This window comes from Prionailurus viverrinus, chromosome A2, assembly GCF_022837055.1.
Source record: "Prionailurus viverrinus isolate Anna chromosome A2, UM_Priviv_1.0, whole genome shotgun sequence".
NCBI classification, from domain to species: domain Eukaryota; kingdom Metazoa; phylum Chordata; class Mammalia; order Carnivora; family Felidae; genus Prionailurus; species Prionailurus viverrinus.
The window spans coordinates 139,553,597-139,568,290 of record NC_062562.1 but is presented as its reverse complement, the minus strand read 5'-3'; the positions used below and the strand labels follow the sequence as shown (position 1 = coordinate 139,568,290).

The window sequence follows — 14,694 nt, the reverse complement described above, 5'->3', positions numbered from 1 at the left end:
AATCGGCCTAAAATTGAAACCATAGGTCCTTATTGAAGCTGTAGGTATATCAGAGAAAGGCATTTTGCACATACAACCTTGCAGAGACCCTATGGCCTATATGACTTGACGATGTCCACGGCATTGTCTGGGTTCCAATGTTAACATATGCTTCCTTGGAATATTTACAAAGATGGCGATAGTGCATGGGCTAGGTTTTGTTTTGTTTTATTTTGTTTGTTCTGCTGCTTCTATATTTCTTAGATCTGCTGTAACCATTGGCCTCTTGGAGTGTTGCTGAACTGCCTTTAGTGACCATGAAATCCACTCGAGAATAGATCTTAATGCAATACTAATAATTGGATGATATTTTTGTTACTCATATTCCTATGGTCTTTCAAAGCAAACAATGCATCTCAGTTTGATGTAACTAGAGAACTTAAAGTTTAATAAAAATACCACAGTCATAGTGAATCCTTTTGTGCTTGGACTGAAGGGTTCCCAGATTCAGTTCTTAATCAAGAACTGAGGTTACAGACTGAAGCAATTATATTTTAGGGAAACACAAACTTTATTCCATATTTGTTCAGTTGCTTCTTCTCAGATGATTTTCTGGTGGACTCTTTTTTTTCTTTCTCTCTCTCTCTTTCTATTTCTCCTTCCTTCCTTCCTTCCTTCCTTCTTTCCTTCTTTCTTTTAGTAGGACATGGAAAGAAGTGTTTTTGGATGACTTAATGCAAGGCTTATTCATTCATTTACTTAGAATTCTATGAATGTCAGGGGTGTAGTCACATTTTCCCATTCACTCTGTGGCAATAAAAAAAGAAGCTATTTGCTTTCAAGGTCTGATAAATATATACTTTTAAATACCTTACAGACTATGTGTAGACCATGCTTATGCAAGGGATGTGTGTGTATATGTGTGTGTGTGTTTAGGCTGATCCATGGTTTCTTCATCTTTGCTTGGCATTACTAACAGGTAACATCACCATATAAGACTTTAAAAAGTAGTTTTTACATTATGGTGCTGAGTCAGAAATTTTTCTAGGAGGTAATGTTTTATAAGACAGAATAATAAACTATTCTTCTGAAGAAACCACTAGTAATCTTAATAATTGTTTATAATACACACTTGCACATAATTTCAGGAAAAGTAAAGTTACTTTGTAGTTATGATTCCAAAACATATTTTAGATGTGGGTTACCATATTCAGTATATCATTTAATATGATTTATCAACAAGACAAAATGCCAAATTTTGCCACACTGAAAGATCTATTAAAAGATATAATCCAAACCAGAATCTCCCAGGGAGTAGAATCAAAAAGACATTTTAAAAACCCAATTTTTTATGGTATCCATAATTTCCTTATATGTTGCTAGAAAAGTAGTAATAGATGGAAAACTAGAGTCATTCTTTATGCAGATACATGTGTTATAATATGATTTCATTGTACCTTACATGTTTTATAATAAAAAATGCGTGTATTTTGTAGATACCGTGTTGCTTACATATCAAATATGGTGTCATTAAATCTACGAGTGTTTCAACTTTTTAACTATACTATTTTGCTCATATGAGGCAGATAAAGTCAAATTCATAGAAGGAGAAACTAGCATGGTAGTTGCCATGGACTGAAGGGACCATGGAATTGGTAATTATTGTTTAATAAATACAGAGCTTCAGTTTCTCAATGAAGAGAGTTCTGGAGATGGATGATAGTGTTGGTTGCACAACAGTGTGAATGTACTTACTACCCCTGGGCTGTACATTTAAAAAATGGCTAAAATGTGTGTTAAAATGTGTGTTAAAATGGTAAATGTATCAAATGTGCTATGAAATCTGTGGGTAGTCCAACTTTTTAAACACTAAAATAGAAAAATTACTATTAACAAATAAAAAAGTTACATTTGTAGCTGAACCAAAAAAAAAAAAAGCATGTTAAAATGGGTCACGGTGACCCCCAAGCTGAGAATCCTTAACTGGTTCCAAAGCTAATTTGGGGATGCTAGCACGGAGGGGAATGAGAAGGATTTTTTTTTCCTCCAGAGACCTAGTCCTTCATCATAACTCTTAGCCTTCTCTTTCACTGATGTACCCCTGCACACAGTATCCTTGTGCAGCCTGCTTTTTAAGATGCAAAAAAATGATTATCTGGTAGTCTCAAGGATACTCAGAAGAAAGCCTTTATTGCATAATTAAGTTTGAGTTCTCAATTATGCAATAAAGGCTTTCTTCTGAGTGTCAACTGAGGTACTCAACTGAGTCATCACCAGGTCTTCCCTTGGTGATCCGTTATACTTCATGCAACAACTTGGGTAAAGTAAGAGAAATGTTAGGGCTTCAACATAAAAGACAGTTAAGAGTGGGGATAGGCCTGGGAACAAGGATCTGGTATGGAATCTGTCTTTGGCAAAAACACACAGAGTGAGAAGAAAGGAGGGGAAAGTAGGGTGAGGCATTTAGCAAAGGTCCAGCCAGCTCACTCAGCCAACACAGGCTGTGAAAAGGAGAAATCAGGAAATATGGAGTCTATGTAGATACCTGGGATTCAATTTGGCTCAAGTGATGACTGCCCTGGCTTGGCAGGAAAGGAATTGGTGGGATGAAAGGAGTAACACTAGCGTCCTGAGACTTAAACGGGTGATGTCTGAGAGTTCGAAATGCATGTATTTGAGGACATTCTGAAGAAAAGTTTTTCAACCACACTTGGGGGTGGTATTTTACCCAGTGTAGTTATCACATTTGACACTTTTACTCTTGTTTTTATTATTCTACTTCTGCTTTTTTTCCTTAATATTTTTTAAAAAGCTAGGCAAGTTTCTGGCCATATCTCTACAGGATTGACTTTATGATCCAATATAAACATGCTTTAATATTTTAAAGTAACCCTACTCTCACAGCTGGTCGACTTTTTCCCCTTTCCTTCCATGTTTCAGTTATCTGTTGCCATGTTAAAGACAACAACAACACAAAATTTAGCAACTTAAAAACACAACAAACAGTGATTTCTCAAGAGTCTATGGGACTGGCTGGTCTTAACTAGGAGGTTCCCAGGTGGCCAAGTGGTACTATCTGGGGTCACTCATGTGGTACATTCAGCTAGGAGCTTATCTGGGACTAAAACTTGTAAGATGATTTCACTCACACATCTGGTGCCTCGGGTAAGGTGGCTGGGATGGTTTGTGCCTAACTAGGTCTCAGTCTCTCTCTCTATAGTTTCTCCTCATCCAGCAGCCTGATCTGAATTTCTTTATAGGGCAATTGGATCCCAAGACAGTGAAAATGGAAGCTTCAAGGCTCAGAAGTCACAGGGCATCACTTCCAGGGCATTCTATGGATTAAAAAAAAAAAAAAATCCCAGGGCCAGCCTAGGCTCAAGAGGAGGGGATACAGACTCCATCCCTTGATGGTAAAAGTGGCATGAATTTGCAAGGATGGGAGGAACTGTTGCGCGGAGCATTCTTGCAGGAAATTTACTAGTGCATATACAAGAAACAGATGCCAAGTGGAATATTCTGCTTGAGAATGGGTCCAATTAAAATTCTGACGCTTTTCATCAAGTTTTATATTTAACAATATTATGTAATCCTTATACGGAAAATACTGTAGTATGTTAGAGTTCTATATAAAATTCTGCACCCATTGAAGAGAAAATTAACTTTTCTCCTCAAGTATATGAAAGGTGGGGTTGGCTTTGAGGTTGAGCATGTGGGTTTGAATCTTGGCTCTGCCAGGTAATAGCAATAGGGTCTTGGGCAATTTTCCCTTTCAGTCTTGCGCTTTTCTCCTCTGTATTTAGAGGACCGATGTGAAGATTATATCAGTCAATATAGCTAAACTGCTTAGCAAAGAGCCTGGCACACAGTAAATATGTAATAAATACTGGTTTTAAAAATACAAATTATTAATGCTTATTATCATGTAACACTTGTTTGGATTAAACCTCCTGGAACTGCAAAGTTCCCTGTTCTCTGTAGTCTGATTAAGCTTAATCATTTATCTTGATTACTTCCTCTGCCTCCCCTCCCTCTTGCCAAGCGAAAAGGTAGGTGAAACGACTGATTGCTAAACAGGTGTTTTAAGAAAGTGACTTACCAACTTTTAAACATTGCAGTCCATATGAAGACATATAATTTACATTGTAACCCAGAACACTGTAACCAAGAAACTCATCCACACTTAAATATTGTACAAGTATTTCATGAAACAATACTCACCCTCATGTTATGCCACGAGCACTGAAGTTTTGTTCTATTCTATTCAAGTGTTTTGACAACAACAAAATGTTGGTTGTGACCCACTATAATTAATTTCATTACCTACTGAAGCATTCTAACCTATATATTATGGCCATTGGCAAATAGCATGTTAAACACATTTTCAAACCACGAATTGTTTCAAGTGTAGTACTATAAGAATATGACATACGTCATTTCTATACAGACTAATTCAGCTGCGGGTCAGAGAGCTCTTTCACAAATATGACCTGACCACTCTATTTGAGAGGTTTCGTAAATTCTTTCAGTGGGACATGGGGAACTAGGGGAAACACAGGCACACTAAATATTGTGGGTTTAGGTACCATAAGAAGCCAAGTGGCTCGTTTGTTTGGAGCTAGAGGGACCTACGCTGGAATGCCAACTTCACAGCTTACTATATTGTGGTTTTCTGCGAGCCATTTAAACTCAGCTGTGCAGTCTTGATTTTTGGTTTGTTAAAAGTAATATGCAAGTAATATCTATGTCGACTGAGTTGTGAGCATTAAATGAGAAGATATACCCAAAGGCCCAGCCAAGTATTGGGCACCAAGAAGGCTCTCAGAATGCATTTCTTGCCTCCTCCCCCAACGATAAAATACAAACTGCAGAATTCATAGCTATTATTTAGGTTCTGTGTTTTATCCTTTTAGAGAAAAGCTAAGACTTGGTAGAAAACTATGGTCAAACCCTGTTACTTCTTCAATGCAATTTAATTTCTACAACCATGCATTGTCTTGATTTTCTACTTAATAATATTTAATAGTTATTATTGTTCTGGAATGTGGATATGAACTATGAAACAATTTGGGGTTGTCAGGTCAGGTTTTGTATAATGGGGTTCAGACTCACTTCCAGTTATCAACCCGACTGCAGGAAAAAAAAAAAAATGTGTGTGGAGGAGATAAACAATTCTAACCCTGTGTTGCTAAGTAATTTAAACAAAAATGACGTGAAAATACATGCACTACTTTTTTTCCCCTTGGGCCAAACGTTTAAGGTTATCAGCGTTCTAGCGCTCCAGGCAGGGAGTATTTTCACGGTAGGTTAGCTTGGCTTAGGTAATTGTCTAAGATCCTCGGTTGATTAAGACCCTCGCACAGAATCATCGGATCTCTAGAACGGGACTGGTTATTTTGCAATATCTGCCTTTAAGCTCAGAATTATGTCTGCGTGTGAAAGAGCGCAAAGAGGGCGTGACACATCTTTCCCACTCCCGGCTGCTAGCCTCCGCCTCCCGCCGCCGGGGCCGCTGCACCCACGTGGCAAGTCCAGAGAGCGCAGCGCCGGGCGGGGGACGGCTGGATGGCCGGACGGCCGACCCCTCCCTCGGCTCACGAGCCCTTCCCGCGGGCCGGCCGGGCGCCCGCTCGGTCCTCCACCGCCAGGGGGCGTGCGCGGCTTCCCGGCGGCGTGGGCCCATTGGTCGCGGCGGGGAAGCGGGGAGGAGGCCCAGCGGCGAGCTGGCTTCCTCCTGGCCACTCGCGGGGGTGAGGGGAAGCCGGAGGAGGCCGGGAGGAAGCGGAGGAGGGAGCGGGAGGCGGCGGCGTTGGGTCCCGTCGGCCTCCGGCAGGACTGACAGCTGAGAAGCCGGAAGGCAGGCGCGCGCGGCGGAGAGGCGGGAGGGAGGCCGGTGAGATGGACGAGGAGGCGGAGGGAGCCGCGGCCGAGGGCGGGGAGGGATGCAGGGCGTCTGGGGGAAGCCGGGCACCCACCTTCACCTTCATCCTCCGCTCGCCCCGCCACCGCCGGCCGGGGTTCGGGCCCCCGAGCGCGCCGGGGCGTCGTGGCGCGTCCCGCGGAGGAGGGAGCGGGTGGGGGGCTGGGGGTGGGGGGAGCGCGGGAAGGACCGGAGCCCCCGGAGCGCGGTCGGCCGGGGTCCGGGCCGCCGCCCCGGCCGCGCATCCCCAGCTCGGCGTCTCCGTGTCCGGGTCCGCGGAGGGCGGGGCGGTGCCTGCACCTGGCGCTCGGTCTCGGTGCCCCAGCCTGGTGCTGGCGCCCGGAGCGCGCGCGCCACGCGGGGGCTCCGGCTCGCTGTGGGAAACCAGGGCCGAGTGCTCGAAGGAGGCGAGGGTGGAACTGGGTATTGCATTTGTACTCTGTGGAGGGCCGTCTTGGCTCACTTGCAAAGTTTTAGCGTCTCCTAAACTGGAGGTACTTCTCATTTTTGAAATTTATCCAGCTCATTGATATTCGGTGTCATTGATGAATGTGCTCTTCCTTCTTTTTCTTTTTTCTTTTTTTTTTTTTTATCCCCGTCCCCTTTTTTGGCTAGTATCCTCAAAATTCCTTACTATGGACAACAGTGAGTGACCCTAGGTCTAAATAATATAAATGACAAATTGACGATTTGAGATTGAGATCTCCAGCTGTGTTTCATCATCTTATCCCCCACCCTCGCTTTTTTAAGTTTCATATAATACAGAGCTGCTGTCTAATCGACAGAGCCTTTTGTTTTTATTGTATTTAGTCAGGAATATATGGATACAATATATGGATACAATATACTAGATGATATTAGATTGCTTACTAGGCACTGTACTAAATGCTTTCATATGTACATTTATTCCGCACAAGCCAAAAAGTAAGTCCTTTTATATTTCTTAATTTTGCAAATGAACATATGAACTCCTCTAGAGGTTAAGTAAAGGTTGATGACAGTAGATGCCGGACCCCTCGGGCCCTTGACTACCTTGCAGGGCTAGTGGTATACTGCCAGATTTTCCAAGTTTTTGGAAACATTCCTGATACTCCTATGGTGCGCTACAGAGTACAGAGAGATCTCCACTTAACTTAGAAAATAAAGTTAATAACTTATGCTCTTCAACAAGAAATTGGCAGAATTGGTATTGGTTTTGATCATATCACTAAATGTACCTCTTTCTAAAGGCTTCCAGTCTCTTGAATTCTCTAGCTGATTACTAAAGTTACATTCCTCCCCACCTCCAATTTTATACAGGTGTTGGAAGCTTTGTTTCACAAATTCCATGTAATGTTTTCTCAGCTCACTAAAGACTGGCATTTCTTGATAGTGAGAAATAAAAAGAGTTCAACATAGTGATTCTTCACCTGGGAACCTCACAGAATCATACACAAATAAGACTTTTTAGAACAGGCCCAGTTCCTCCAAAATCCTCATTGTTAGGAGACTTGTGTTGCAAAAGGGAATCAAAATAAGTCTGAGCACCACTGGATTAAAGTGACTTTCAAAATAGACTTAATGGGTGTTTTATTGGAATTACTAAAATTTGGATTGCTACCCTAAGCATGGGTAATTAACCAATCTTTCACAATTAATGAAGATACATTACAAAGGAAAGGTAATTGGAGAGAGGGTCAAAGGGCTAAGAGATTGTTGAATGGCAAAAAGTAATAATTTCGGTTTCGGCTTAGAAGAGTCTTTTTTTAACCACATATTTTAGATCTTAAATGGTGTCAGTGTTCAAGGATTTTTATATTCTTTCAAAAAAAAAATATTGAAGTACCTGGTATGTGCCAGTTATAGGTATCAGGCATACTATGAATAAGACCACTAGCCCTTCACAAAGCTATTTTCTTTGAAACAGTGAATATTTCTCTTTTCTTTCATTTTTGTACCCATTTCTTAAAGCTGAAAGGTGCGAGACCCAAGAACCAACCGCTTTTTCCCAGGTGTCACAAAATTCAGTCTAACTTAGAGCTTGGTACAATAGTAAACATTTGTCTTGAACTTAGTCCAGAACAGTTCCTGTCCTTGGTATCACATCATCTGGATTTTAAGTAGAAGTTCTGCATTTAGTTGCTTCGTGAATGTCATTGACCACATTAATTAACTGTAGGCAGTGCCTTATTTTCTTAATTTGGGGATATTGAGTAAGATTCCCAAGATCTTTAAACTTTAAGAGGTTTTGTGATTTTTATCCAGCTCCTAAAATACAGTCAGCTGACTTACTCTCCAAGGAGGAAATTAAGTGTTCCAATTCCTCTAAACTTCCACTGTGCACCCCACTGGTATTCTTTCATTCTCTTCTTCATTGGCCTATTCCATTTGATTGAAGCTATTCTGAGATGACTTACATTCTCCTTATTTCTAATCTAATTAATTTTTTCATCTACTGTTTATGATTTTTTTCATTTTTTTGCTCATGAGTTTTTCCAATTTCCTTCCGTAGGAAATTAAATTTAATTCAAATAACATAAAATTTACCATTTTGAAGTGTACAATTCACTGGCATGTAGTACGTTCACAGCGATGGCAGTCATGACCTCTGTTTGGTCTGAAAACATTTTCCTCATTCCAAAAGGAAACCTCACATCCACTAAACAGTTATCCCCATTCCCCCTTCCCTTGAGCCCCTGGCAACCACTGGCCTGCTCTCTGCCCCTGTGGATTTACCTCTTCTGAATATTTCATACAAATGGAGTCATACGCGACGTGATCTCTTCTGTCTGGCTTCTTTCACTTAGCATCATGTCTTAGAGGTTCGTCCATACATACATAGTATGTGTCAGTACTTCATTCAGTTTATGGTGGAATGATACTCCATGCATGGTTACATTCCACATTTTGTGTAGTCGTTCATCCATTGATGGTCCCTGGTCAGTTCTTGTGCCCTAGTGAGAAAAAGTTCCGTGGACAGCTATAGCAGCCAGCCAGTTCCTGCACTGATTTTCATCAGAAGGTTTACAGGACCTCAGGCAGTATTGTGGCATCAGGTGTGCTACCGATACCATCCGTTATCTGCAGTCAAGTGATCATTAAATGTGTTTTTTGAAGGACCTGTGATCAACAAAGATGAATTTCTTAAGTGGTCCGGGAAATTTTACCACTAGAAGCTACTTACTACCTGTTCTTTGCAAATAGCTGCTAACCCTCATTGAGCTTTTGTGGTAGAAATGGTGCACCATGCAGGGTAGACCCAGCTGTTCTTCACGTGGAAAGTTTGAACCACAGAATTCTGTCTGCTCTGGTTCACTTAAATTCTGCAGATGCTTTAAAGACAATGTAGGTGGAGAAGGTATGTGGGGTAATTCTTAAAACATTCAATCAGAATAGGAACTTGTAACTTCTCATCTGATACAATGCAAAATAGTTGCAGATGAAGATAGTTACACTGTATGTAAATGTGTGCCTTTCTGTAATCTTTTTCATTGTTGCAACTTGTGAACCTGACACTTATTTACCCTGCATATGTTCAACTTCTTACAGTTAAAATGTATTTTGTTTTGTTTTTGCCATTGTTCTCAATGATACCTATTTCTATCTATCTTTCTTTTCCTGGATGGTATAGTGAGGGATTAAGGTGGTTTACACTACAGCTGTTTAATCCACAGCTGTAGAACTCTGACGGAGTTGGGAGAACTAAATGTCACTTTCTTTTCTGTTTTTGGCATGTTGCTGGTGCTCTCAGTGGCAGAAATCTGATCACCATTTCATTTCTTCCACCGGATTAGAGGTTTTTAAGCAGAATTCTGCTTTGGTAGGTGAGGAAAAACTGCAAGAACACATTCAGGGAATTTTGAATCTAATACTGTTGTAATCATTGCAAACAGGATTTCTTTCCTCTGTTCCTCAGCACATTGTGTCCAGATTTATTCACTGCCCGCCTCTCCCTCCTCACCCCCACGGGAGACCTGGCCCAGAGTCAGGTTGATTTCCATTCACTGTTAAGAAAGAATGAAATTCTTGTTCTGTGAGCTTTACCTTTGGGCTTTTTTGGCCTAGATTTGCCCTGCTCCCCATCCCCAAACTTGTCTGTGTGTTCAGATTGCTGTACTGTAGATCCCAAGTTCTCAGACCGAGAGAGTGAGAACCACCTGGGGAGCTCCTTAGACTTGCAAGAGCTTTAATCCTTCTAGGGATTCTGGGCTCAGGAATTTGCATTTAAAAAAACCCACCTATAATCATGGTGTCCATACAGGGGGTTACATTGTAGTTAGGGCTTCAAAGAACCAGATAATGCTGTTTCATTGAATGTAAGATGTTTATAAGGTGCACCATTATTTTGTGTTCTACTGTGGGAGAAAAATAGGGTTGTAAACCTCACCCCAATTTAAGACCTGTTGAAATGAGGGAAGTAGTATGCACCTTAGAATCAATAAAAACATCTTAGGATCGGAGGAACCACAGGCCCCTTTTAAGGTAAGTGATTATCGTGAGTCATAGAAGCTGTATGATAAATGAATTATAATGAAGCATTCTTCAGACCTTTTACTGTGTAAAATATTTGTTTATGGTAGAATTTAACGTAAGGTCCTTACTTGACATTTATTTGTAATGAATGTTATCCTGATGACTTGTTTTCAGATGTAAGGGAGCTGGATAGATGGGTGTAATGCACTCCAGTTTGGCCCCCTATCATTTTCATCCTAACCAGCCATTGATGTGTTGATAGTTCAGAAGTCTCATTTCTAATGTCTACAAAGACATTAGTGATTTCCATTTTGTAACTACAGTTCACTGAGATGATAATGTCACATTGACATCACATGTGGCATGGTCATTTGATTTTTATCTTTTTTTTTTTTTTTTTTTAATAACCCTTTTTTCTGTTAGAGTGTCCTTAGCCCTCAGTGCCAGGAGTTGATATGCACAGACACCAGCCACCTATTGTCTTATCTTGGATAGTTCTAGGAGGGAATGGCAATACTATCAGGTTAAACAGCAGTCTGTGTCTGAGTAAACCTGAACTCTGTCTGCCAACTCATGAAGTGTCGTGGCATATTGGGGACTGTATGATAGGATGCCTGTGGGTTAGAACAAATCTTTGTCCACTGATGAGAATTCAGCGAAGAGCAGCCCCACCTGGCTATGGTACTTCCTTCAGTGGTATCCTCTTAGAAAATGAGGAAGGAAAACCTTGTTTAGTCCTGTTAGATTTGGGAGGGGAAGCAGAACACGTGTCCATTTAGTCTTTAATCACGGTTAAAAAGCTCGTTGATCAACTGAACTATTTCCGAAACCTGATATGTCACCTGTCTGAAGAGGAAGAAGTGGTAGATGTCTAGCTGATTCACATTGGTTGGAGGAGTTGTGCTGTGGAACCCTTAATGTTGAGGTGAATGCTGTTGCAACTCTTTTGTCTTCAGGATGTAGTGTGTGTGGTTTGTCTAGTTTGGTTACCTCCCCCTCCGTTGAGTCTTTGGGGTGAAGTCGGTGTAGGTGGGGCCCTTGTGTGATTTTACAGGACATCTTCCCCTTTCTACGTGGAGAGGCAGGTTGATATGATAGTTCTACTTTTTCATGTTTCATTCTTAGAAGAAAGGAGTTTTTATCCAGCTGCTGTGGATCAGAGAGAAGTTTTCCAAAGCATGGCTCTCTCCATTCCCTGCCTGGAGAACCAAATAAAAACAGTGTAGGTATTTTTGGCAGACCGGGGTCAGGGAGAACAAGATTCACCCCAGAACAGTCCCAGGATGCTTCGTATTAAGCGTTGGTTAACATTCTAGAGGGGAGCTAAAAGCACTTTCTGGCTCATGTGTGCGTTTTCATAGGATGCTTTTAATTCTGTTTCTGTTTCTTAGCCGTAATTAGATACAAATCCTCTTTTGAATGTAATTTCACTATGATGCTGCATTAGAAAATAAGCCATTTGATGGTAGTTCACATAACTTAAAAAAATCTAGGCATAGATTGTGTATATTCCTCTCTTCCCAAGGTTTTCAACAGAAAATTAAAGTTCTGAAAGACTCATTGGTTCTGTTGAGCCATTATTTAAAAGTTTTTAAATAAGTTTTTTGGTCTGTTGCATTGTACTCTCATGTTTCTAAAAGCCCCTTTGCAGAAGAAGTAGAGACATTTATGTTTTCCTCGGGGATCATTTGAAAAAGTGGTTATTCTTGGCATTAGAGAATCATGCAGCTCTCTCCCCCTTCCCAAAGGAAAAACTATGTTGTGTTTTGTTTTTGGCTCCTTTTTTCTTCTAGTTAAAATGTAAGACTAGTTTAGTTCCTTAAAAACCTGGAATACTTTTCTAGTTGTTACGTACTTGTTTAAAATTTTTCCCTCAATTATTACCAGGTTATACCCAATTTTTGAAAGTTGTATAACGTGTGTATTAAAGTGGTAGATTCCTCAAATTTTTAAGTTTTTTTGTTTATTTTGAGAGAGAGAGAGAGAGAGAGAGAGACAGAGGGGGAGAGAGTGGGAGAGAGAGAATCCCAAGCAAGCTCCACACCACCAGCACAGAGCCTGATGTGGGGCTTGAACTCACGAACTGTGAGATCATGACCTGTGCCCGAACCGAGTCTGATGCTCAGCCGCCTGAGCTCCCCAGGCGCCCCATCAAGTGGTAATTCTTTTAAATGAATGCCTCTTCTAGGATTGAGAATCAGAGTGGCCTACTAGCATTAAAATATTTTCTGAAGTTGTAATTGGATTCTGTTCTATCAGGCGTTTAGTATTAATAACACCAAATCCTATTGAATTCACGCTATTTGTAACACGGTGAGAATAGCTCAGACATCATAATTAGTTTTCAGATGTTCAGACTTTTTTCACACGAGTGCAGCGTTTCACCCCTCTTCCTTTTGTTATTTCACGAATGTCTCCAGCGTGGCAAGGACGAGTGTGCGGTGGCACGCGTGTGAGCCGGGGCCCTCGGCAGCCTGCAGCTGCTGTAGTCATAGGCGCTCTGTTTTGTTTTGGTTAAAGTAAAGGTTTTGGAAAGCTTAATATTTGCGATTTTAATAGTTGATCAAACATCAGGTGCACAGTAAACTGCCCCCCTTATGTCTATCACAAAAGTAATCATCACTTTTAATTGCCTGTGTAAAGAAAATAGTGCTCGTTTCTCCTCACTGACATAATTTTACAGTTAATGAAATGGGTTGTGAGAAGACTAACTTTTATCCAGTTTCTTTATACCTGCTAGGACCGCTTTGGAAGACGTTCCAAAGTCTAGATTATGCCTGTCTTTGCTATGGATGGGCTGCTTCATCTATAGGAACGGAAGGATTTGTTTTCCTTCCTTTGAAGAGAATCCCTGGTTTCTCATGGAGTATATGCTTCTTCCCATGAAGCGCAGCTGATTATGAAAGCGTGTGATTAGCATGGACAGAACACAGGATTTAGGGTTGTTTGATCTGCCCTACTTCTGCAGTAGCACTTTCAAGAGGACCAGTAGAAGCCTCGTGCGAGTTGCATATTCAGCAAACAACTGCAAGAAATGTTGGGATATTAGAGCATGGTCTGTTTTAAAAGTTGTTTTTAATTTAAATTTTATTCTTTATTCCTCTGTCTCGGTTGTCAAGTGATGACCCATGGGTCCGTGTGGCCCACAAACCAAGATAGGTTTTTACATTTTTAAGTGATTGGAAAAAAACCGGAAGAAAAATAATACTTGGTAACATGAAAACTTCATGAAATTTAAATTTCAGTGTTCGTAAATAAAGTTTTATTATGACACAACTGGGCTCATTTGTTTACGTATTGTCTATGGCTGCTTTCCAGCTACAACTGCAGAGCACAGTAGTTGCCATGGAGACCGTATATATGGTCCACAAAGCCTAAAATATTTACCATCTGGCCCTTTTACAGAAGCAAGTTTGCCAACATTTTCTCTGTTTTGTTCACATGAATGCAGGTATTTTTTCCCGCAAATAGTGTTTTTTTTTTTTAATTTTTTTTTCAACGTTTATTTATTTTTGGGACAGAGAGAGACAGAGCATGAATGGGGGAGGGGCAGAGAGAGAGGGAGACACAGAATCGGAAACAGGCTCCGAGCCATCAGCCCAGAGCCCGATGCGGGGCTCGAACTCCCGGACCGCGAGATCGTGACCTGGCTGAAGTCGGACGCTTAACCGACTGCGCCACCCAGGCGCCCCCGCAAATAGTGTTTTTAATACCATACTTCTGATTATAAACCACATCAGAATAACTCACCCTCATGACTTTGAGGTACGGCGTCCTTTTGTTTCCAGTGTTACCTCATTTCCCTCTTTTCTTTAACTGCCGTAGGACTGAAATTTTAATCTACGTTCTGATCTTGAGGGAGCCTGTTATTAGTCTGGGTTCTCCAGAGAATCAGAACTGATAGGAGAGAAGATATCTGGCTAGGATGAATAGAAAATCATAAGGAATTGGCCCATGGGGTTGTGGTGGCTGAAAAGTCCCAGGCAAGCGGGAGAGCCAGTGGTGTAAGTTTCAGTCCAGATTTTAAAAAAAAATTTTTTTTTTTTAGCGTTTATTTATTTTTGAGAGACAGAGCATGAGCATGGGAGGGGCAGAGGGAGAGGGAGACACAGAATCTGAAGAGGCTCCAGGCTCTGAACTGTCAGCACAGAGCCCAACGCAGGGCTTGAACTCATGAACTGCGAGATCATGACCTGAGCCGAAGTCGGTCGCTCAACTGACTAAGCCACCCAGGCGCCCCAGTCCAGATTTAAAGACCGATGTTCCAGATGGAAGACTAGACAGAGAGAGTGAGTTCTCCCTTACTCAGACTTTTTGGTTCTATTCAGGCCTCCAGTTGAATG

At 41.3% G+C, this 14,694-nt stretch overlaps 1 protein-coding gene across 2 annotated transcripts in view; it reads left to right on the top strand.

The window, feature by feature from the left end:
* Positions 1–5,735: 5,735 nt before the first annotated feature.
* The window catches only part of FAM3C (FAM3 metabolism regulating signaling molecule C), a 57,698-nt gene continuing 48,739 nt past the window's right edge, over positions 5,736–14,694 (top strand). For both annotated transcript variants that reach the window (XM_047841023.1, XM_047841031.1), the window contains exon 1: positions 5,736–5,872. The gene's annotated coding sequence lies outside the window, so the exon portion shown is untranslated. The remainder of the gene's footprint in view (positions 5,873–14,694) is intronic.